At 42.3% G+C, this 22,138-nt stretch overlaps 1 long non-coding RNA gene across 2 annotated transcripts in view; it reads left to right on the plus strand.

Moving 5' to 3' along the window:
* The window catches only part of LOC141276749 (uncharacterized), a 174,088-nt gene that overhangs the window by 46,496 nt on the left and 105,454 nt on the right, over positions 1-22,138 (plus strand). For both annotated transcript variants that reach the window (XR_012326738.1, XR_012326739.1), the window contains exons 2-3: positions 1,272-1,327; positions 5,811-5,899. This is a non-coding gene — a long non-coding RNA (uncharacterized lncRNA). The remainder of the gene's footprint in view (positions 1-1,271; positions 1,328-5,810; positions 5,900-22,138) is intronic.

Below are 22,138 nucleotides of genomic sequence, written 5' to 3' on the forward strand. Positions count from 1 at the left end.
AGGATGAGGGTGATCAGATATCAAGGATGGGGGAATTCTTGCTAAACTGACTTAGCAGTGTTCTTGCTAAAACTGGATTTTTACAAGGAAGTGCATACATAGACCCAAGAAAAGGTTTAGGAACCTGAATAAAGTTTGGTCAACCAAAGAATCTTTGTCACTGGGGCAGGCCCACTTGACTTTTATTATCTCATTCAACTCTGCAGGGTATGCAGTTTTGCTCCCATGTTTCGGGTAAATAAACCAAGGTTCCAAGAGGAAAACCAGTTAGTGCAACCTTACAAACATTTAAATAAAGGGCAGACTCAGTTTGGTTCCCAAGCCCCTGCCGTTTTTATTTTAAAAAGCTGCCTCTCCAGACATTTGCAGAAGTGGACAGATGATTAAGAGAAGTTAACAAAATCAACACTAGGGCAATATCAATTCTGTCTTTGTAACAGTGACCTTAGGACTCTGACCAGGTAGCAACAAATTCAACATTTTGACTAAAACTTTCCTAAGTGCTTAGACACTTCCTCCTCCTATATATATATTATATATATATATATATATATATATATATATAATGTATATAGTCTCAACAAAATTGTGGTTAGTCCTAATAATTTTCAAAATTATCTTTAAAGGCCCTATGGTGGAACTAGGGGCTATTCATTGCCAGGATATCTTATTGCCCTGAACTCAAATTTTACCTTCAGGACGCTAAAGGTTTTAAAAGTTATCCAAACGAAGTAAGCATTCCTTTACTTTCACCATAATTACAGCTTGGTGAGTGCTGTGGTAGTTCATCATATAAGCTCAGCGTTAACTAAATACTTCACCTGGTATAAAGTAGGCATCTTATAGCGTTTCTTAAATTACTAATATTGGTCTCTAGCTAACTCTGGCTCTTTCTCATAACCCCTTGAGTTCTATGAAGCAGTCAGTCATATACTCACCCACTCTCTGACTCATTAAATCATTAAGACTCTTATGATCAGGTTTGTCACATTTATATTCATTTTCCTCACTCTCTTGAGTGATTTTTTTTTTAGTTCAAATAAGAGTTCAGCATTTATTGAATGATTTCTATGTAGCAAATAAATTCCCCAAAACTATTTACTAATTTTGGTACTTTTATGCAAAATGATCTATGTGGTGGTAGTAGGATCCTGAACATAACTGCAAACCACTAATTCATTCATTCAACATATGTTTGCTTAGTGCCAGCTGTTTGTCACACACTGGAATGAAGATACAGAGGTGATTGACAAGTCTTCTGTCTCTTACAGAGCTCCCAATATATGTGAGAGAGAAAGAAGAAATTATTAATTACAAGAAAAAAATGGTAAGTACTTCTTTGTTGGCAAGATTCAAAGGAAAATGCAGACACGGAGAAGAGACCTAACATGGGTGGGAGAAGCGGGTAAAGGGATGATGAAAGACTTTCTAGAGGAGTGAAAAAATGAGGAGGATTGTGAAAAATGAGTAGGACTCAGCCAGGTGGATAAGGAAAGAAATGAAGGACGGAGCATATGCTTTTGAGAGTGATATTCTAAGGGGTATATTGAGAAACTCAGACATGGCTGACTGATGTGTAGAAACGAAGCATGAGAAGGAGTTGGGAAGGTCAGCCTAATTCCCTTGGACTTCTGGCTGGGCTTACACATGGGCTGAGCAGATAACCATGGTGTCTGACAAGGTCCTGGCTGAGAAGCAAAGCTGACAGATGCCTGGCTTCTGCTTGAAGTGGAACACTGTCCCTGTAAGGTGAGACTGAGCCTATATGAAACCATCCACTGGCTGAAATGACAGTCCAGAAGGATGTGGTGGGGAGCACTGGGGCCATCTTCATGCATGTGACCTTGGGAGTAGGTGTTCCTGGATCAACTGCCATTGCCAGGAAGCCCAGGAGGCCCAACTGAGGTCAAAATAAAAGCAGGATGGGGCCTGAAACAGTCCAGCCAAAGGTCCAGAGAGAGTGGAGAAGTACCAGACAAATGCCTGCACCACAGCTCCTGATGCACCGTTCGGCTCCTCTGGACCTCTCTGACCTCAGTAGAAATCCAACTGCTTTTTTCCTTTTTGAGATGTGGTGGGATCCTGACTTAAGTGCTGGGGATGGACATTTGGGAGAGATAATGCCCAGTGTTGGGGATGGACAAACCTTGCCTGCACAGTGGTTTCAGAGAAGGAAACCTGAATCCTTTTTAGCAGAACATCTAATTTCCAGTTTTCCATGTTCCACACCACTCCCTGTTATGCCTGATTCATTAACACGTTCATTCTCCTTCCCTGACCCTCTAGGTATTTGAGTTTAAGACCTATGAGAAAACAGATAATGAAACTCTAGGAGATACCAGGCCAGCTTGGGGATGACCAAATAACAATGATCAGAGGGAGAGCAGTAAGAGGGGTGTGGTGGAGGCCCAGAGAAAGCGTGGTGGTTTGCAGCGAGAGGAAGGTGTGAACCCAAGTGCCATGTCAGAGGAAGATCAGGAAAGATGCATGTTTGTAGTATCCCTTGGGTGTAGCACTGGGCAAAACCAAACTGGGTCCCATCGGGTCCCTGTGTCATTGTCAGGAACTTGGAATTTTAAGAACCAAGTTTATTAGAGTCCATTTGCTTCATTATTGACTTCTCTGCCAGGATTCTGATTAATACAATTGAAATTATATTCAAATTGTCAAGAACCAAGTCTAAAGGTGGAACACTAGTTACCCCTTTCCCCAAGTTTTCATCCCTACTTCCTGACACCCATCTTCATATCCACCCCCTAGCTTATCTTTGTCCACTTTTCCCAACTTGGGCCAGTTCTGTTCTTACTTTTAAGCTCAAATCCCCCTTCTAAGGACATCTTCCTGATGCTTTTCTTCAAGGCTGAATTGATTTGAACCATTTCTGAAAGCTTTTCCTGGGTCAATTTCCCTGTCTAAGGCAGTTGGCCACTTTGCTTGAGAGCTGATGAGGTCTGTGTAATGCCTAGACATTTTCTTCTGCCTCATTCAAGGGCATCAAGGCAGAGCCTCCTAACATTTGAAAATGGAAAAATAATTTGCAAAGATTACTCACCAGCAGCCTCAGGGATGAGTGGATTATTGGGTAATGGTGCCAGGGATGTAAGAGGGTGGATTCACTGAAACTCCCTTCACTCTCCTAATAAGGGAATCTTTTCTTCTCCTCCCTGAGTGGGAAGGAACTGGGAACAGTGAGGGAAGCTGTGAGTCTATGGAACCTTGATTCCACTCTGCTGGCTCCTACCCTCCTTGTTCTCTCTGTGAGCTCAGGCCCCAGTAATCCAAACTCTCCAGTAACCCTATAACTGCCTTTTTTCCCAGTAATCATTTCACAGTTGGCTCTCTGGATAAGAATGCTTCCTAACATCTGTAAAAATAATTTCTCTTCACGTCTGCCTAAGAATCTCTTACATCTGTAGCAGCCTTGAGTATTCATTATCTCATTTAATCCTTATAACTGTCATGTATGATCATAATAATGATGATAAAAATTATTTAATACTTAATTGTTCTAGGCAGTATCCTAGAAGTTTTGTGCTGCCCAATTCAATACTCTCAAACCCTATCATGGAGAGATTTTATTATTCCCATTTTTCAGAGATAGAAACTGAAATTTAAATATCCTTTAGTCAGAAGCATCAAGCTTTTAAGGCCATGCTACTTTCTGGTTACAAAACTGTGAAGGGTGGCAAAATATACCACCCCAAAATAAGTCACTTTGGCATTCTGAACTGAAGGCAATTGAGGAGAAGCAGACATAAGAAAATCTCTCTGCATTTCCCCTATTTGCCTAAAAGCAGGTCATACATTTGTAAAGGTGTTCCCACTCCACTAGAAAGGACAGAAGTTAATCAAGAGGGATAACTCTAGACCGTTATCAGCCCAGAGACAGCACCAGAGGAATCTAGATCATAAACCTTGCTAAAACTAGCCCTTAACTACCATTAGTTTCCCCACATGTTTGCTTTTCCATAATTTGCCAAGCCTAGAAGCTCAAAGTCCTTTTTTTTTTGGTCATGTCACTTCTCTAAAAATTTATTGTTCTTTTGTTAAGGTGCTCAAGTTCTAACCAACCCTTTGAGTTACTCACCTCTAGGTATTCTCATGTATATGGGCGATGCCCATGTTGATAAACTTCTGTTTTTCTCTTGTTATTCGGTCTTTTGGCAGTCTAACTTACAGGGTGCCAGCCAGTGAACCTAAGATGGATAGAGGGAAACGTTTTTTTTCCTACCCTGCGGCAGGTACCAAAGATCAGGTATCCCAGCTCATGATCTTGTGCTTATTTGGTTACACCAGGTTGCTATGAACATACGTTATAGACAGCACTTCTCAAAATTTATTGTGCACAGAACCACCTGGCGATCTTGTTAAAATGCAGATTCCTATTCAGTAGGTCTGGGGTGAGGCCTGGAAATTTGCATTTCGGACGAGCTCCTGGACAAACGCTGACAGTGCTGATCCAGCAAAAGGTATTAGGAGATTGGACATATGGCCCCAGGCTCCATTTCCCTTTTTGAGATAACAACTACTTCCAAAAGAGGATTTTTGCCACCGGATCCTCCCTCTGACAACCTTGCAAACAATGGCTTTGCATAAGCAGCTGAGCTGGCCCTGTGAAAGGAAAAGAGCAGTTACTGGAGAACCTAAGAGAATCTGCATTCTGGGACATTAGATCCTCTTCCTGGGAGCTGGGGAAAGCATTGGTAATAGAGAAAAAAGCCAGGGCCTTTTGTCTCAAAAGCAGCCTTACTTGGTATGGAAGAAGGGCGGGATGAGTCAGGGGAGTAGACGCATTTTTTTCCCCTCAGATTATCAAAGCATTGTATATCTTTTACAAATCATTTGCAAGATACTTAAAATAAGGAAAGAACTATTTAACTCACTCAGAGCTCAAAATCTAGCAATAGGGCTTCCCTGGTGGCGCAGTGGTTGAGAGTCCGCCTGCCGATGCAGGGGACACGGGTTCGTGCCCGGGTCTGGGAGGATCCCACATGCCGCGGAGCGCCTGGGCCCGTGAGCCATGGCTGCTGAGCCTGCGCATCCGGAGCCTGTGCTCTGCAACGGGAGAGGCCACAACAGTGAGAGGCCCGCATACCGAAAAAAAAAAAAATTTAGCAATAACCACTATTTACTATTTTTATGTATTTACAATGAGTTTTTAAGGTAGATGAAGATATCAGCTGGCAGATAAAACAGTTGAGCTCACACTGCATTTTCAGATTTATGTGTTGCAATTGGTTGAAAATTTTATTAGAAGCATCTCCCTATGTTACTAGGGCTTCTTTGTAAACATTGTTCTTGATGGTTGCATGATTTTCCATTGTTTGTTCCCATCATAATTTCCTGAACTATTCTCAGATTTCTGTTCTAAGTTATTTTCAAGTTTTCACTCTTAGGATCAATGTTGGAATAAGTCTTGGTTTACATTTTCTGTGATTTCCTTATAATAAATTCCTAGGAGTGAAATTACTAGAGCAATGGTTTTAGACATTTTTAAGACTTTGGTTACATATTGCCAAACCGCCTTCCAGAAATGCTGTTTTCTGGAAAGAAGGTTTTACAGGTGTCTTCTTCAAAGCATGGCCCTGGATCAGGACACTGAGCCCATCTTCAGAGCCTTCCTCCTCTGGGAAGTTTAAGCCGTGTCCCTGCTATTTGCTTCACAATTGTTTTCCCAGGCTTTCCTCCCTCTCATTATCAGAAAAGTAGCAGTGGAGGACCAGTTTGGTTCTAAATGCACTTTTACGAATTGCACCGTATGTTACACATTTGGGTCACGGTAGCTTTGGTTTCTGTTTGTGTGTCTTCAGGGAAGGAAATGGAAAGAAGCCAACAGAGGAAGGAACCAGTGATGTGGGAAGCCCAGCCCTTGGTGCCTCCAGCTGCCCTCTCCATCCCGGTAGGTCATGAGATATGCAGAAGGTGGACTGGGTACAGAGTTTGCCTTTTTGGTCCATTTTAATTATCTGGCAATTTAATTGTACTTAAGTTGAGCTGAAATTAAATTGTGACTTAGTTGTGGGTTCTTCCCCACCCCCAAGGTTGTGTTTTGTTGTTCAAAGTCACATGTCTTGGGACAAATTTCCTTGCGGAAGATGTGAGAATAGCATGCGCTGTATAGGAGGCAGAATCCTGTATCACCTGGTAGCAACTTGTATAATCCTGGCGTTGCCATTTTGGAGCAGAGCCTTGTTTATATTGGGCATGAGGCAAGGCATAATGCTGAGGACCCCAGGCAACCCATGGTCTGCGAGGAGGAGGGACACATGTGGGAAAGGTCATGGGCACAGTGATATTGACAGTCGACACAGGTGAGTGAGGGAAAGGTTTGGGGATAGGAATGAGTCCCAAGCCTGCAGGATAGGATCCAAGTGGTGGAAAGAAGATCCTGAAGCACAAATCTGGTAAGTCTGCAGTTTGATCTGAACCTGGCCTCAGATGGAGCCCGGCCTCTAGACTAAGCATTAATCTTAGTCACAAACTGGACTTGTCCCCAGGCTCACTAAGGCCTGACCCATCCTCCATGTGAGTTCGGACTCGGGCACAGAATTAAGCTGTAACCTGGCAAGTGTCTGAGCCTTAGCCCCAACCAAGAACAATTCTGTTTATCTGTTCAAATAATGTTTACTCAGTGCTTACAGATTTCAAGTCATTCTCTGACCTCGAAGCCTCTTCACCTTTTCTCATTATTAGTGTGAAACTGAATGAGATAATATGTGTACCAGGTTAGTGCAATTCCTGCACACAGCTGTTACCATGACCTACCCTCACCACAGCCTGAGCCCTACCAGTCCCCTTCACTGTTGGGAGGACAGTAGTCTTATTAGGAGGCAAAGAGGGGCTCTTATAAGGCTTTCCAGCAGTTCTTGTGAAGGCTTGCCTCCGTTGGTCTTACATGCAGTTTTCTGGGTCTAACAGCTGAACGTTCTGTGTGGGTCTCCTTGCTTGCTCTGGTCCCCAGCCCACCTCCGTGCTTCTTCACAGCCTCACTCTTCCTACACTCCTGTCAATGGAAACACTCCAAGAGGAAAAGATTTCTGGATGACGTCTTTCCTTCTTTAACTCCTCTTCACACACAAAGCTATTTCTTTTCAGCTCCACTGTTCTGAGTATACAAAGGATGGCTGGAGTTTAGATGGCTGTTCTTTTGCCTCTTCCAAAGGCAATGATGTTCTCTATCTTAATTTGGGCTGTTATAACAAATGAGCACAGATGCACAACTCATAAACAACAGAAATTTATTTCTCACAGTTCTGGAGACTGGGAAGTCCAAGAGCAAGGTACCAGCAGGTTCTACCAAATATATTTACAGTATCTGGTTAGAACCCACTTCCTGGTTCATAAATAGCCATCTTCTTACTGTATCTTCATACGGCAGAAGGGGCAAGAGAGCTCTTTGGGGTCTCTTTTGTAAGGGCACTAATTCCATTTATGCGGGTCCCACCCTCATGACTTAATCACCTCCCAAAGGCTCCACCTCCTAATACCAACTCATTGAGAGTTAGAATTTCAACATATGAGTTTGGGGGGACACAAACATTCAGTCCATAACATTCTCCATTGATGTTGGACAGAACTCTGTATCCCCAACCTGGAGCAGAATGTGGGTGGAGGTTGCCACCTGCAAATGACTCCAAATGATCATTCCTGATTCATTTGTGATTCAGCCGTTGCTAGGCTTCTAGTGGTATGTGAGGGCCTGTGACATCGTTGGCCTGGCTTCCTCCTTCAGATGTAAATACCTGGGCATTCTGAACATCTTTACTCTTTGTGATGTCTGCCATTCTGAGACACTCCTAGTAGGGACCAACCCCAGAGTGCATGGGCATTGCCCAGTAACTCAAAGGTGACTCTGAATTCTGAATAAGCTCTCAGTCATCCAATCTCACTGGAATTGTGCCTGCAAAAACTGTTCATCTCTCTTGGAGACCTGAGGGATAGCAGGTATTTGTGAATTCTTTTCTACTTTATAGAGAATTGGGCCAGCAGAATCCACCAGAATGGGGCTGCTTTTTTGTTAGCAACAGACCCACCCAGATTCCTGGAGATAAGCCATTGGGAGAAAGGGGTTGTTGCCTTCCTTATACAAAGAAACGGAAAGGTCATTTCCCTTGATCCTTAATATAGTTTTTAAAGTCAGTACAATTATCCCCATTTGCCTGATGTAGAAAATGAAGCTTGGAGATGTTAAGGAAACTGCAGACTCACACAGTTATTGACCCAACTGGGACTGGAAGGGACAATTTCAGCATTCAAATGATCATGCTCTAGCATAGAGAAAACCACAAATCAGTTTTGTGGGGCACAAGAATGAACTTCCATTTGTATCTTTTTGTGGTATATTTTAACTGTTCCTTTGTTCCTTCTGAGATGTTTAGAACTTGAGAGTAAGAGGGGATCTCACAGACCCCCAGGTCAATATTCATGCGTCATAGAATGGGTCAGGCTGCTCAAGTGAGAAGCAGATTACCAGCAGGAGGGATTTTCCAGGGCAGAGGTTGCGATGAAAGAAAGAGAGAAAGGAGGGGGGGGGGGGAGAGCGAGAGAGAAAGAAAGAGAAAGAAAGAGAGAGGGAGGGAGGGAGGAAGGAAGGAAGGAGGAAGAAATGAACGTAAGAGAAAAGGAAGGAAGGAAGGAAGGAGGAAGGAAGGAAGGAGAAAGAAAGAAAGAGGGAAAGAAAGAAAGTGAGCACAAGTTTTATGGTAGACCATACATATGTTTCTTAACATCTTTCGTATTTCTTTGTTTCCTTATTTGTAAAATGGGAGTAATAATACTTGCCATCCAGGGCTATGGAAAGAATTAAATGAAAGTACATTTCTGAAACATTTGTCACTGTGCCATACAAGTTTAAAGAATAAAATGTTGCAACACGCAGAGTGATTCTAAAATCTAAAGAGTTGGGAACCCAGATCGGTCCTTCTCTCCTCTGCCTCCCCTTCTCTACCAGCCTTTCTTTACCTGCCTCTTTCTTGCTGCCCCCTTTCTTGGAGCTGTGCTGCAGCCCACCTGCTCTTCACTCCCCGCAACCTCCCACCCACAAGCACACATTGTTCAGGTTCAACCTCTAGGCTCCCCCTCCTTTGCACTACTTTCTGCTTGTCCAGACTGTTTCCAGGTTCAGTGAACACTCGTTTAACCAGTTCAGTGCCCGTCGATCTTTGCCTTCTTTATGGCTCACTAATGGGTCTAAACAGGACTTGATGTATTCCAGCAGCTTGGGAGCTGTTTTATCCGAAGGGTTGTAAGACCATCAAGGGAAGAGTTTTCATTCCCAGCACAGCTGAGTGCAGGCTTCAGTTCATGAGAGTAACACTAGGCATGCCCTGACTATAATGGTCTAGAACAGTGTGTAGAACATGGACGAGAAAGGGAGGGAGAGGCTTAGCATCTTCTGCTGTTGCTCTTCTTCTTGTTGCTCTTCCCACTCCCTGACACATACACACACACACACACACACACACACACACACACACACACACACACACACACACACACACACACACACCTTTAGTTTTGCCCAATGACCTAATTTATCTAAACAGTTCAGCATGATTCTGTCATCATGAGACAACGCAAACACCTTGAGTAATTGCCAGGCGCTCTGACTTCTGATGGAAGGGCCCTTCATCAGCCACAAGAGGTCTGCATGGTGAAGGAGGGGGGAACAAAGAAACAGACCCACTGAAGTGTGGTTCTCCTCGTGTTGGAGGACTGAGAGAAACTCTCAGCCTAAACACTTTCCAGAAACTTCCACAAGCCTTGCTTTAAAGCCAAGCCTATCTGAAAGCTATACCTGTAAAATCTGACAGAGCACATTTAATTTCCCCAACTTGGAACAGTCTCTCAGTTGCTCCCAACTCAGAGCAAAATCAGATTATCTCTGATGTGATTTCTTTCCCAGTTTCATGGATCATAGGTGTAGGTTATTTTAAGAACTGCTACCAAAGAAGAAAGAGAAAGGAATTCAATATAATAACACTAGTAACATGATCGAAAGGGTCTGTGCAAACTTTTTCTACTTGCCCCTCCTCCTTCCCTTCTTCCCATGCATCCTCCCCTCCTTGCTTTCCTGAACAAAATTTATTGATCCCCAAGCCACAGGCTAGGTACTGAGGACAAGGAGGTGAGCAAGGACAATACCCTCCCCTAGTTCACAGGCCAGTTGGCAGAGGGAATGGCATAGAAGGGACCCAGTTTCTGATCAGGACTCTGCCGATGACTGCATTTTCTTCTCTGTGCAATTCCCGTGTTTCCTCTGTAATTACTGCTATCTTTCAAATTCAGTGACATCAGAAAGGTGAAACCTGGATGGAAAGGGGTTCAAGCAAGAGGGAAGAGGTTGCAGCAGACAGGATTATAGCCAATTCTGAATTTTAAGATTCTTCAGGCTTCATTCCTTTTTTGCAATATTCGTTTTTTTGTAGACTTTCTTGTTATACACAAAATAAAATCTCATTGCAGAAGCATTAAAAAAAAAAGATAATAGCTCACATTTACTAAGCTCCTACTTGGTTGCTAGGCCCCGAGCAAAGTGCTTTATGGGAATTACACACCTCATTGCTACTGAGACTGAGAGGGGTTGGATTACTGAGCTGGCGGAGCAAGTTAGTGACAAACCAGGATTCTAATCAGGGTGTGTTGACTTTGGAGTGCACCACCTTGACTACTAAACTATCCTGCCAAGAAAAGAAGGGGCCAGTTAATTCCCTTGTGAAGTCATTTTGGTTAGTACGCTTCCTTCTTTCTAACATTCACAGCTCTTTTTTTGACTCCAACTGCTTTGTGTTTCACATCCAGATTGATACTCAATACCATTAGCAAAGAAAATCAAAACCATGTTGACATATCACCTCATGCCTGCTAGAATGGCTATCGTCAAACAAATAAGAGATAGTAAATTCTAGCGAGGACATGGAGAAAAGGGAACCCTTGTGCACTCTTGGTGGGAATGTAAATTGGTACAACCAATATGGAAACAAAAAACAGTATGGAGGTTCCTCAAAAAATTAAAAAATAGAACTACCATATGATCCAGCAATTCCAGTTCTGGGAATATATCCAAAAGAAACCAAATCACTCTGTCAAAGAGATATCTGCAACCCCATGTTCGTAGCAGAATTATCTATGATAGCTAAGACATAGAAACAACCTAAATGTCCATCAGTGGATGAATGGAAAAAGAAAATGTTCTATCTATCTATCTGTCTATGAAAGAAAGAAATCCTTCCATTTGTGATAACACAGATGGACCCTGAGGGCATTACGCTAAGTGAAATAAGTCAGGCAGAGAAAGACAATTGCTATATAATTGACTAATATGTGGAATCTAAAAAACCAACCAACCAAACAAAAAACACCAACAACAAACCCATAGAAAGTCATAGAAAAAGAGAACAGATTTGTGGTTACCAGAGGCAGGGGTTGGAGGTGGTAGACTTGGATGTAGGCAATCAAAAGTTACAAACCTCTGGGCTTCCCTGGTGGCGCAGTGGTTGAGAGTCCGCCTGCCGATGCAGGGGACACGGGTTCATGCCCCGGTCCGGGAAGATCCCACATGCTGCAGAGCGGCTAGACCCGTGAGCCATAGCCACTAAGTCTGCGCGTCCGGAGCCTGTGCTCTGCAACGGGAGAGGCCACAACGGTGAGAGGCCCGCGTACTGCAAACAAAAAAAAAAAAGAAAAAAGTTACAAACTTCTAGTTGTAAGATAAATAAGCACTAGGGTTGTAATGTACACATTATGATATGCATGGAAGTGGTTTTCCTTGTATTTATCCTGCCTGTAGTTCATTGAGGTTCTTGTACCTGTAAGTCAATGGTTTTCATCACATTTTATAACTTTTCAGTTATTATATTTCACATCATAGGCAAACTACTGGAGACCAAGGTAAAGATACAAGATTGAAAGCATCCAGTAAAAAAAAGGTGTGTTGTGTACATGGGAACAAAGATGAGACTGACCACTGACTTCTTATCAGGAAGACAGAAGACCAGAATGCAATGGAATGACCTCTTTATAGTGCTGGGGTCTTGGTGGCAGGGTCAGTCCACAGGAAGGCTATATAAACTAAAAACAACTTTCAAAAGAGAGAGTTTAATACAGAAATCTTATGGTAGAACAAAAGGTGAGAGAATTTGTTGCCAATATGCCTGCAATAGAAGAAATCCTAAATAATATCCTGAAGCCAAAAAGGAAATGATGTCAGAGAGAAACTCAGATATCTAGGAAGTAAAGAAAGGCAACGGAAGTGGAAAATAAACACTTAAACATAAAAGACATTTTTTCCTTCTAATAATTTCTATAAATATTAACTGATTTTATTTATTTTATTTATTTATTTATTTATTTTGTGGTACGCGGGCCTCTCACTGTTGTGGCCTCTCCCGTTGTGGAGCACAGGCTCTGGACGCGCAGGCTTAGCGGCCATGGCCCATGGGCCCAGCCGCTCCGCGGCATGTGGGATCTTCCCGGACCGGGGCACGAACCCATGTCCCCTGCATCGGCAGTTGGACTCTCAACCACTGCGCCACCAGAGAAGCCCTATTAACTGACTTTGAAATAAAACAAGTAACATCATAAAGTAGAATTTATCATGTATTTAGAAAAACACCATGACACTACAGAAGGGGATTGTATACATAAAATAATACTGTTCTTTAGTTACTCTGTTTGAAAGATGCTAAGTGGGAGGTGTGAAGAGTGAAGTGGAACATTGTAACATCAGTAGTGGATCCCTCAGGTGTGATGTGGTACAATATTAACCTAACTAGATTGAAAGTGAAAAATACAGCTAGTTAGCCCTGGAGCAACTACTAACAAAATAACAAAAGATGTCTTGCTAAGAAGTTAATAGAGGAAATAAAAGAGATTTTTATTTATTTATTTTAATTTGGCCATGCTGCGCGGCATGTGAGATCTTAGTTCCCCAACCAGGGATTGAACCCATGGCCCCTGCATTGGAAGTGCAGAGTCTTAACCACTGGACTGCCAGGGAAGTCCCCAAAGAGATTCTTGTATACAAGTACTCCCCCCCAACACCCCGCAACGAGAAAAAAAGGCAAGAAAAGCACAAAAGAACAAAACCAGAAGACACAAGTGGAAAAAAGTTAGATTATTCCTCTTGCCAAATGGAAAACAAATAGCAAGATTGTAGACTTCAACCAACCACAGGAATAGTCACATAGAAGAATGTAAAAGGACTAAACACGAATTAAAAGTCAGAGCTTTTCAACTGAAAAAAAGCAAGATCCAACCCTGTGCTCCTTACAGGAGACACAAAGAAATTCCAGCCTTACGTGGTTTCACCAAGGAATGCTAGCAAATATTCGAGGGAGAAAGCAGTCCAGTCTCATACAACCCTTATAGAAAATAGAGGGGGAGGAGATGTTGCCTACCTCATTTTATAAATCCAGTATTGTCCAGATTCCCAAACCAGACACATCTATTGAAATACAAAACAACAGACAAATACCTTCATGAACCTAGATACAAAACTCCTTAAAATATTAGTCAGTTGCATCTGTCGTTGGGCCCTCTTTCTCATTCCCAATGTTGATGAATTTTCTCTTTTAGTCCTTAGTTAAATTTATCAGAATGTTGTTTGTTTTGTTGACATATACAAAAGCCTGTAAAGGTATTAATTTTAATTTATGTCTTATTTTAATATAGTTTCAGCTTTTAGATTGTATTGAGTCAGTGTGTGTCTCGATTGTAATATTATGGGTTTTTCCCCACCCCGATATCCTATGGTTATTTAAAAAGATAGTAGAGTACAAAATATATACATCTGGCAAATAAACTTTATTTACTGTATTATTCAGTTTCCCTGAAACCCATTTATTCTTGTTTATTTGATCTGTAAAAGATTTAGAGAATTGGATTAGTTTCCCAACTTGATGATAGTTCCATTAATTTCCCCTCATATTATAGCGGTTGTTATATTTACGTTGATGCAGTGTTATTGCCCATAAACATTTCATGGCAGGTCTATTGAGAGCATTTATCATTATCGACAATGCTATTAATACTAAATATACTTCCCGCTTATCTTTAAATATCCAGTTTAGGAAGCATCTCCTCTAAGTCTTGCCCTGGTCCTCCAGGCTCATTTTTCTACATCCCCCCCGGCCCCTGGGGCTTAATTCTTTATTAATATGGTGCTTTCTGCAGTGTTCTTCCTCATTAGATTGTGAGCTCCATGAGGATGGACTTCATGCCTTATTTCCTTTTAAGCTTCAAGTTTTAGCATAGTTCCTGGATTGGGGATGGAGCTGGGTAAACGTTCATTGACTTGGATTGAAAGAAAAGTGACCAAAAAAAAAAAAAATAGGTATTTACAAATAGTCATCATAGGCATTGGAGAATGTGCTGGATGTGAAGTCAGATAATGGGAAGAATTTGAAAACAAACAGAGAAACAGAAGGAAGATGCAGCCAGCTTAGAAACTGCCCTCACCATTCCAGCCCCATCTTACCTCCAGCTCCCTTCCCAAATCCTTCTCATCGCCCACCCTCCTTTCAGCATGTGTCAGCTGCCAGTCCCCACTCCCCCCCAAACCCCTGCACATTCTTCCCTCACCTTTGGCCCTGGAGCAAAGCAGGTCAGCTGGCATGCTGTTTGTATGGCAAGTCTCTGGGATAAAAATACTGTGTTTTGACAGCTTGGTAGTGTGAAATCATTCTTTACAAGGCATGTCTGCGTGGGCTGCCTTACCTGGGAAGAGGATAACAAGGCAGTAACTGGGATGCTCTGTAGAGACAGGGATGGGCCGCGGGAGAAATGAGTGTTTCTGTTTCAGTGTCAGATATCAGGCACACGTAGCTCAGGGAATGCTCTTGGATGAGACAAGCCTGAGACTGGAGAGAAGCAACATGGCACCTTCAGCCCCGGTGCTTCACCTGCTTCTGACCTGTTGATTCCTAAAGGCCCCTGAACTGCAGCTTCAGCTGGGGTCAGTAGAAAGGGAGACAGTTCCAAACTGCTCAACCCATTCCTATTCATCTCCACCACTGCTCAGTCTTTGCGCCTGGGGAGGAGAGTGGGGAGGGGATCTGACCAAACAAACCACTTGCAAGTCCTGAAAGCAGTATTGTGTGCTTTACACTTTGGCCTCTGCACCTGCTATTCCCTCAACCCAGAATGCCCACAGCCCTCATCCTCTGCACCTCTTGCAATTCTATACATCTTTCAGGAACCCACTCAAATATCAACTCCTCTAGGAAGCCTTTCTTTGTTTCTAAGGAGTACTGATAACATCCTTCTGTGTGCTTCTAATATAGCCTGGTCATTTAGCCGTCATAAACATTTAAGGGATAGATAGTAATGAATATTTTTATTAAGATATCTCTTTCTCTTACTAGTCTGTGGGATCCTTTCTGTTAGGGCAAGATTTTATTCATCCCTTGCATTCTCAGTACCTAGTGATTGGTACCTAGTAATACTCAATAAAGGTTGCAAATTTATTGGAATTGAGGGGGTAGATGGATTAATTCACTGATAACTGGAGGGAAGAATGCTTTACGTTGGAGGACTGGCCTTTCTGGAAATGTATTTGGTATTTCTGATTTCTAAAACTTTGCCCATATAGGTTCCCACTGTCTAAAAAGTCTCATTCCTTACTTTTTTTTTTTTTTTTTTTTTTTTAAAGAATCTTGTGCACTTGACTGAAAGGAACTCCAGCTCTCCTTAACCACTAAAGCAACATTGTCTATAGGCCTTGGATCCCAAAAGATACGGAGTCACATTTCTTTTCTATTACTAGAGTCTTGGTCTTGATCTTGTTCATAACTTTTTGAGCCAATTTATTCATCTGGTAAAATATAGATATTAACTCCTACTTCTTTTGGCATAACTGACTGCCTGTGGATTTTTTTATTCTAATAATTTTTGTATGAAATCTAGTCTCTGATTTATGGTGTTCCTGACCTTCCCAGAATATCGTGGAGATTAAATGAGATGACATAGATGACAGATCAGGATGGCATTGGGAGTTCATGCTGTGAACCTCCCTTTTGCTTTAAGCACATCAGTGTTGGATGAGCTGTGCTCACAAACAAGAGGAACCTCTCAGGGGCCCAGAGCATAACTGAAGCCCTCTGTGGTGAGCAGAGCTGTAGTCACAGGCCTGCTGAGCAATATGTCTGGAAGCAAGCAGAAGCAGCCTGGAGTGAGTGTGACATCTGGGGGTAATGGGAACCAAATGTACTCTGCATGGGGTGAGGGTCCCGAGCCAGCACATTGCATGAGACAAAGGCAAGCACAGCGTTCTTGCACTTGGTAAAGAAGGCTGAAAAAGATACTATGGGCCGTGTCCTGAGGTGTGGTTTATATAAGCCGTGCATGCCTTGGCTGAAGAAAGATTTTAAAGTTCACTTAGAATTTGCCCTCCCTTGCTTACATAGTGCTGGACTTGTGATTTGCAATATCAGTCCAGGATGGAGCCCCAAGCCACCAATATAAAATCTGCTTATGGACTGAATGATGCAGGGGCCATATGGATAAAATCATGAAGCCACTAGATTGCAAGGAGTGAGTTTAGAGAGAAGACAAAACACCAAACAAAGAAAACAGCCTCTCAGGATGAGTCTACAAAGGGTAACTCCAGGCAACCTGAAATGTACCAGGAGATGGTAATCTCCCTTTTTCTTCAGTGGTCATATCAATTTCTACTTTTTCATATATGTGTGTGTGTGTGTGTGTGTGTGTGTGTGTGTGTGTGTGTGTGTGTTTGTAATCATGTTTTCCTTCTAGACAGTGTGCTCTTGAGGCCAGTGGCTTTCTCTAAGTCTTCCCTCCTCCCTGCAGAGGTACAGGCCAGGGCAAACAGTGGAAGCTCTGTTTGCCATTGGTAGAACTCTATGTATGCCAAATGCTGTGACTTTGTAGTGGAATCACTGCAAAGAGCACAGTGGGTGTGATCAATGTCTGTGTGAAAGGGAGTTTGAAATTCTTTTTGTTGAACCATTTGTGAAGACTGGGTAGTTGCTCTGGGGGATTTTCCTATTTCTTAGCACTAATAACATTCTCTACAACACAACTTCAGTGCACAGGAATCCTTCTGGCCATGGATGTAGCTTCCATCATAGAGTGGGTAAGTCCCAGGCCAACCGCCTCCCGAGTTGCAGGCTCATCAAGCGTATTTCATCTTTCTGGCTGCCCAGTACTATTTAGTGTTATTCTCGCTGCTGCTTTTTCAGATCTTTCTTTTTTCCCCCCATCTATTTCACATGCTTGGGTAGGCAGCTGCTCACTCAATAGTATGAGAAAGCCAGTTGCCTTCAAAACAGTAGGATAGTTTCCTTTGTTTTTTCCCTCCCAAGTGTTTAATTTGATATTTTCGGTGAATTTGATATCATTTGGTAGCACTCCATCAGCGCATACCCTGGGGCTATAGTTTGTCTTTAAATGAAACTAACTTTGCTTCTGAAATTCTCTCCATTAGTTACTGCTGTTTTGATCCTCCTCTGTCAGCCCACATCCGTTCTTCAGCTTCTCCCTATTTCACCTCTAGCTCTTCATCACTCTCTCTTTGTTCTTAAGTGCCTAGGTTTCAAGAGGAAGGGGCCTTTGTCTTGCCAAGGCAGTCCTCTCACTGCCATTACTAATCAAGCCAACTCCCACCTTTGTTTAAATGTCATGAGCCAGCAGTGGCACTGTATTCACACCCTCATTTGAACTCACAATATTCTCATGTAATTGTAAGTCAAGATCCAGGTAAATAAGGCAAGCCACTACAGAGTGATTGTTTCTACACTCAGCTGTAGACCTACCTGACTCCAAAGTCCATGCTTTCTTCACCCCAGTGTGATGACCCCTCTCTCTGACCACAATGCACTGTGCTCAGTCTTCTCTGTTTTATCATGTCATGCACCATGCTTCTTTCTGGTGTTGCCAATCTGTTCGGCTTAGAGTGTCTGTCATAGTTTTAGAGAGGGGGCTAAATCTTCTGGCTGGCCTGAAATACTCACCATTGCTCCTTTCGTTGTTGGCAGTCTGCTACAGCCCTGACAGAGTTACCGAAATTACAACCCTGGATTTTTCTTCAGTCCTCCTCCTACTCTTGAAAACTTTTCTCCTCTGTCCATGGTTCTGCTTCTTGCTAATCCTGCTTCCATGCCCTCACATTTCTTCCTTTCTGGACTCTGGTCAGAAAATAGGTCTGAAAGCAAACAGATGTTAGACTAGCACAGCCTACTTTTCTGCTACTCAACATTCATTCTCAACTTCTGCCTTTATTTAACTTGCATACAGCAGCACTTCATGAGACAGAAGGGGCAACACAATGTCCTGTTATTCACTGTACCCATCTGAAAGTCTCACATCTCCAGTGATCTATCATCTTCCCTTTTACTTCTAGATGTGGCTTCTGGTGTTCTGTGAACTGAAATGTAAATGTAAGCACGAGATATATATATATATATATATATATATATACTTAATAGAAAAATGGAAAACTGAAAGAATGAAATATATAAATGTACATATATATGTGCATATATGTATATGGTTGACCCTTGAACAACAGGGATTTGCACTGCGTGGGTCCATTTGGATTTTTTTCAATAAGTATATTGGAAAAAGTTTTGGAGATTTGCGACAAACTGAAAAAACTCACAGATGAACTGGGTAGCCTAAAAATACTGAAAAAATTAAGAAAAAAGTTAGGTATGGGGCTTCCCTGGTGGCGCAGTGGTTGGGAGTCCGCCTGCCGATGTAGGGGACATGGGTTCGTGCCCCGGTCTGGGAAGATCCCACATGCCGCAGAGCGGCACTTAAGAACAAAGAGAGAGTGATGAAGAGTCTGTGAGCCATGGCTGCTGGACCTGCGCGTCTGGGGCCTGTGCTCCGTGATATGAGAGGCCACAGCAGTGAGAGGCCCGCGTACCGCAAAAAAAAAAAAAAAAAAAAAAAAGTTAGGTATGTCCTGAATGCATAAAATATATGTAGATATTAGTCTAGTTTTACCACTTACTACCATAAAATATACACAAATCTATTATAAAAAGTTAAAATTTACCAAAACTTGTTCACACAAACACTTACAGACCATACATGGTGCCATTTGCAGTTGAGAGATATGTAAAGAGGCAGCATTAACTCGTAACTGCATAAAATTAACTGTAGTAATACCGTCCTACTGTAGTAATCTCATAGCCACCTCCTGTTGTTGCTGTGAGCTTAAGCGTTGTGAGTATCTGCTTAAAACACTGTGTGATGCTGATTGTCTTTGAGTGAGCAGTTTGTCTCTCCAGTAAATTGTGTGTCATAATAAAAAGTGATCTCTTGCAGTTCTTGTGTATTTTTCATCATGTTTAGTGCAATAGCATAAACCTTGAATAACACCATGGGACCCATACGAAGTGCCACTAGTGATGCTAGAAGTGCTCCCAAGAAGCAAAGTCATGACATTACAAGAAAAAGTTGAATTGCTTAATGTGCACCATAGATTGAGGTCTGCAGCTGAGGTTGCCCACCATTTCAAGATAAATGAATCCAGCAAAAGGACCATCGTAAAAAGAGAAAAGGAAATTCGTGAAGCTGTCGCTGCAGCTACACCTTGCATTTTTTGTGAAATACCTTTTTATGTCATACTGAAAATGCAGCTTTTATGTGGGTGCAGGAATTCTGTAATAAATGCATACCTATAGACTCTAATATGATTCAAGAAAAATCAAAGTCATTATATAACAACTTCAAGCAAGAGGAAGGTAAGGGATCTAAAGCTAGGGAATTTAATGCCAGCAAAGGATGGTTTGATAATTGCTAAAGAGGTTTAACTTAAAAAATGTCAAGATTACAGGAGAAGTAGCTTCTGCTGACCAGGAGGCAGGAGACGAGTTCCCAGATGCCTTTAAGGAAATTACTGAGGAGAAAAGATATCTGCCTGAACAGGTTTTTAATGCAGACAAATGTGCCCTATTCTGGAAAAAAAAAAAAAAAAATGCCATAAAGGCTATTATCAGTAAGGAAGAGAAGCAAGTACCAAGATTTAAGGCAGGAAGGGATAGACTAAACCCATTGTTTTGCGCAAATGCTGTGGGGTTTATAATCAGGACGATCTTTATCTATAAAGCTGCTAACCCTCGAGCCTTGAAGGGAAAAGATAAACACCAGCTGCCACCCTTGGTTGTACAACAAGAAGGCCTGGACAAGAAGAACCCCTTTTCTGGATTGGTTCCATGAATACTTTGTCCCTGAAGTCAGGAAGTATCTTGTCAGTAAGGGACTGCTTTTTATAGTTCTTTTGGTACTGAACAATGCCTCTGGTCACCCAGAGCTCCATGAATTCAACACCGAAGGTGTCAAGTGTGGCCTGCTTGCCCCCAAGCAAATGTCTCTAATTCAGCCTTCAGATAAGGGGGTCATAAGGACCTTTTAGGGTCATTATACATAGTACTGTATGGGAAGGATTGTCAACTGTATAAAAGAGAACCCTGGTAGAGGGAACATTGTGAAAGTCTGGAAGGATTACACCAATGAAGATGCCATCGTTGTTACAGAAAAAGCCACGAAAGCCATGAAGCCTGAAACAATAAATTTCTGATGGAGAAAACTGTGTCCAGAAGTCATACATGACTTCACAGGATTAACTACTGAGCCAATCAAGGAAATCATGAAAGAGATTGTGGATATGCCAAAAAGAGTAGGGGAGAGGAGAAGGGTTTCAAGATATGGATCTTGGAGAAATTCAAAAGCTCGTAGACACCACACCAGAGGAATTAACAGAAGACAGCTTGATGGAGATGAGTGCTTCTGAACCAGTGCCAGACGATGAGGAAGATGTAGAAGAAGTAGCTCCAGAAAACAAACTGACATTAGATAATCTGGCAGAAGCGTTCCGACTATTAAAGACGTTTCTTTTGGCTTCTTTTAGGACATGAACCCTTCTATGATGTGGGCATTGAAACTAAAGCAAATGGTGGAAGAAGGATTGGCACCATATAGAAACATTTTTGAAGAAATAAAAAAGCAAAAAAAGTCAGAAATTACCGTATATTTCCATAAAGTTACACCAAGTGTGCCTGCCTCGCCCGCCTCCCTTACACCTCCTCCACCTCTTCCAGTTCTGCTGCCCCTGACACAGCACGACCAGCCCCTCCTCCGCCTCCTCAGCCTACTCAGCATGAAAACGATGAGGATGAAGACCTTTATGATGATCCACTTCTACTTAATGAATAGTAAATAACCATCATGCCATCCAGTTACTAAACATATCTGTCGTGCATGTGTATGAGCTTCTTCATGTGAAAGTCTAATAACTGTATGGCAAGAACATGCCTGTGAATTTTGAGTTGGCACGAACATTTCTACCAGAAAGAGTGTTCCACATTTGCTTGGTAGCTGGTTCCATGGGCAGGGTTGGAATTACCAGAAGGAACATGGCAGAAAGAATGGAAGAGACTCAAAAGTAGTCTCAGAAGACCAACATATCTCAGGGGCAGGCAAGGGCAAAGACCTGAGAATGGAGACCAGTACAGAACAGAAGAACAGCAGCAAGAAAATGGTACTTTGTTTATCATAATTACTCAAGAGAGAGGAAGATGGTAAGAAGGTCAACGACTTGAACTTGTAGGAGTCTGAGATGTAAATACTCTATTTGGTATTGGAGAGGTCAGTTTCAGTGAGTGGTAGGAATGAAAGATAGATTGTATTTGTTGAGCAGCAATCATGAGATAAAGAAGTCTGATCCTTAAAAAAAGATAGCATTTCTGGCTGAATTTTGCATTCTCAATAATCCCCTGTGGAGAATCTGGCACATGACATGTTTAATAATATCCTCATTGCTCCCTTGGAGTCTGGGTCTCTCTGCCTCCTCTAGGGATCTGCTGTGGGCACTCCTCCTAGGATCTACTGTGCCTCCTAAGTGTGCTTGACATGTACCCTTGTGAGCTCTTGGTATTAAGCTCTCAGCCCCAGTTCTGCGATGGCTGACCTCAGCCTGCTCACTAGTGAGGGTTTGTTGCTTACTATCCCAGAGAGGAGACAGAGGGCACTGCAACATACACAGGTTTTGCTTAGATAATTTCACAGAGTGATGACCATTCTTTATAAGTGCAAATGTTAGAATAAAGGAAACACTCTGTTTAACAGTTATAGTTTTAAGAGATGGTGTTGTCAATCATGATCTCTCACTGGG

The sequence above is a fragment of the Tursiops truncatus genome, chromosome 16 (assembly GCF_011762595.2).
Source record: "Tursiops truncatus isolate mTurTru1 chromosome 16, mTurTru1.mat.Y, whole genome shotgun sequence".
Lineage (NCBI taxonomy): Eukaryota > Metazoa > Chordata > Mammalia > Artiodactyla > Delphinidae > Tursiops > Tursiops truncatus.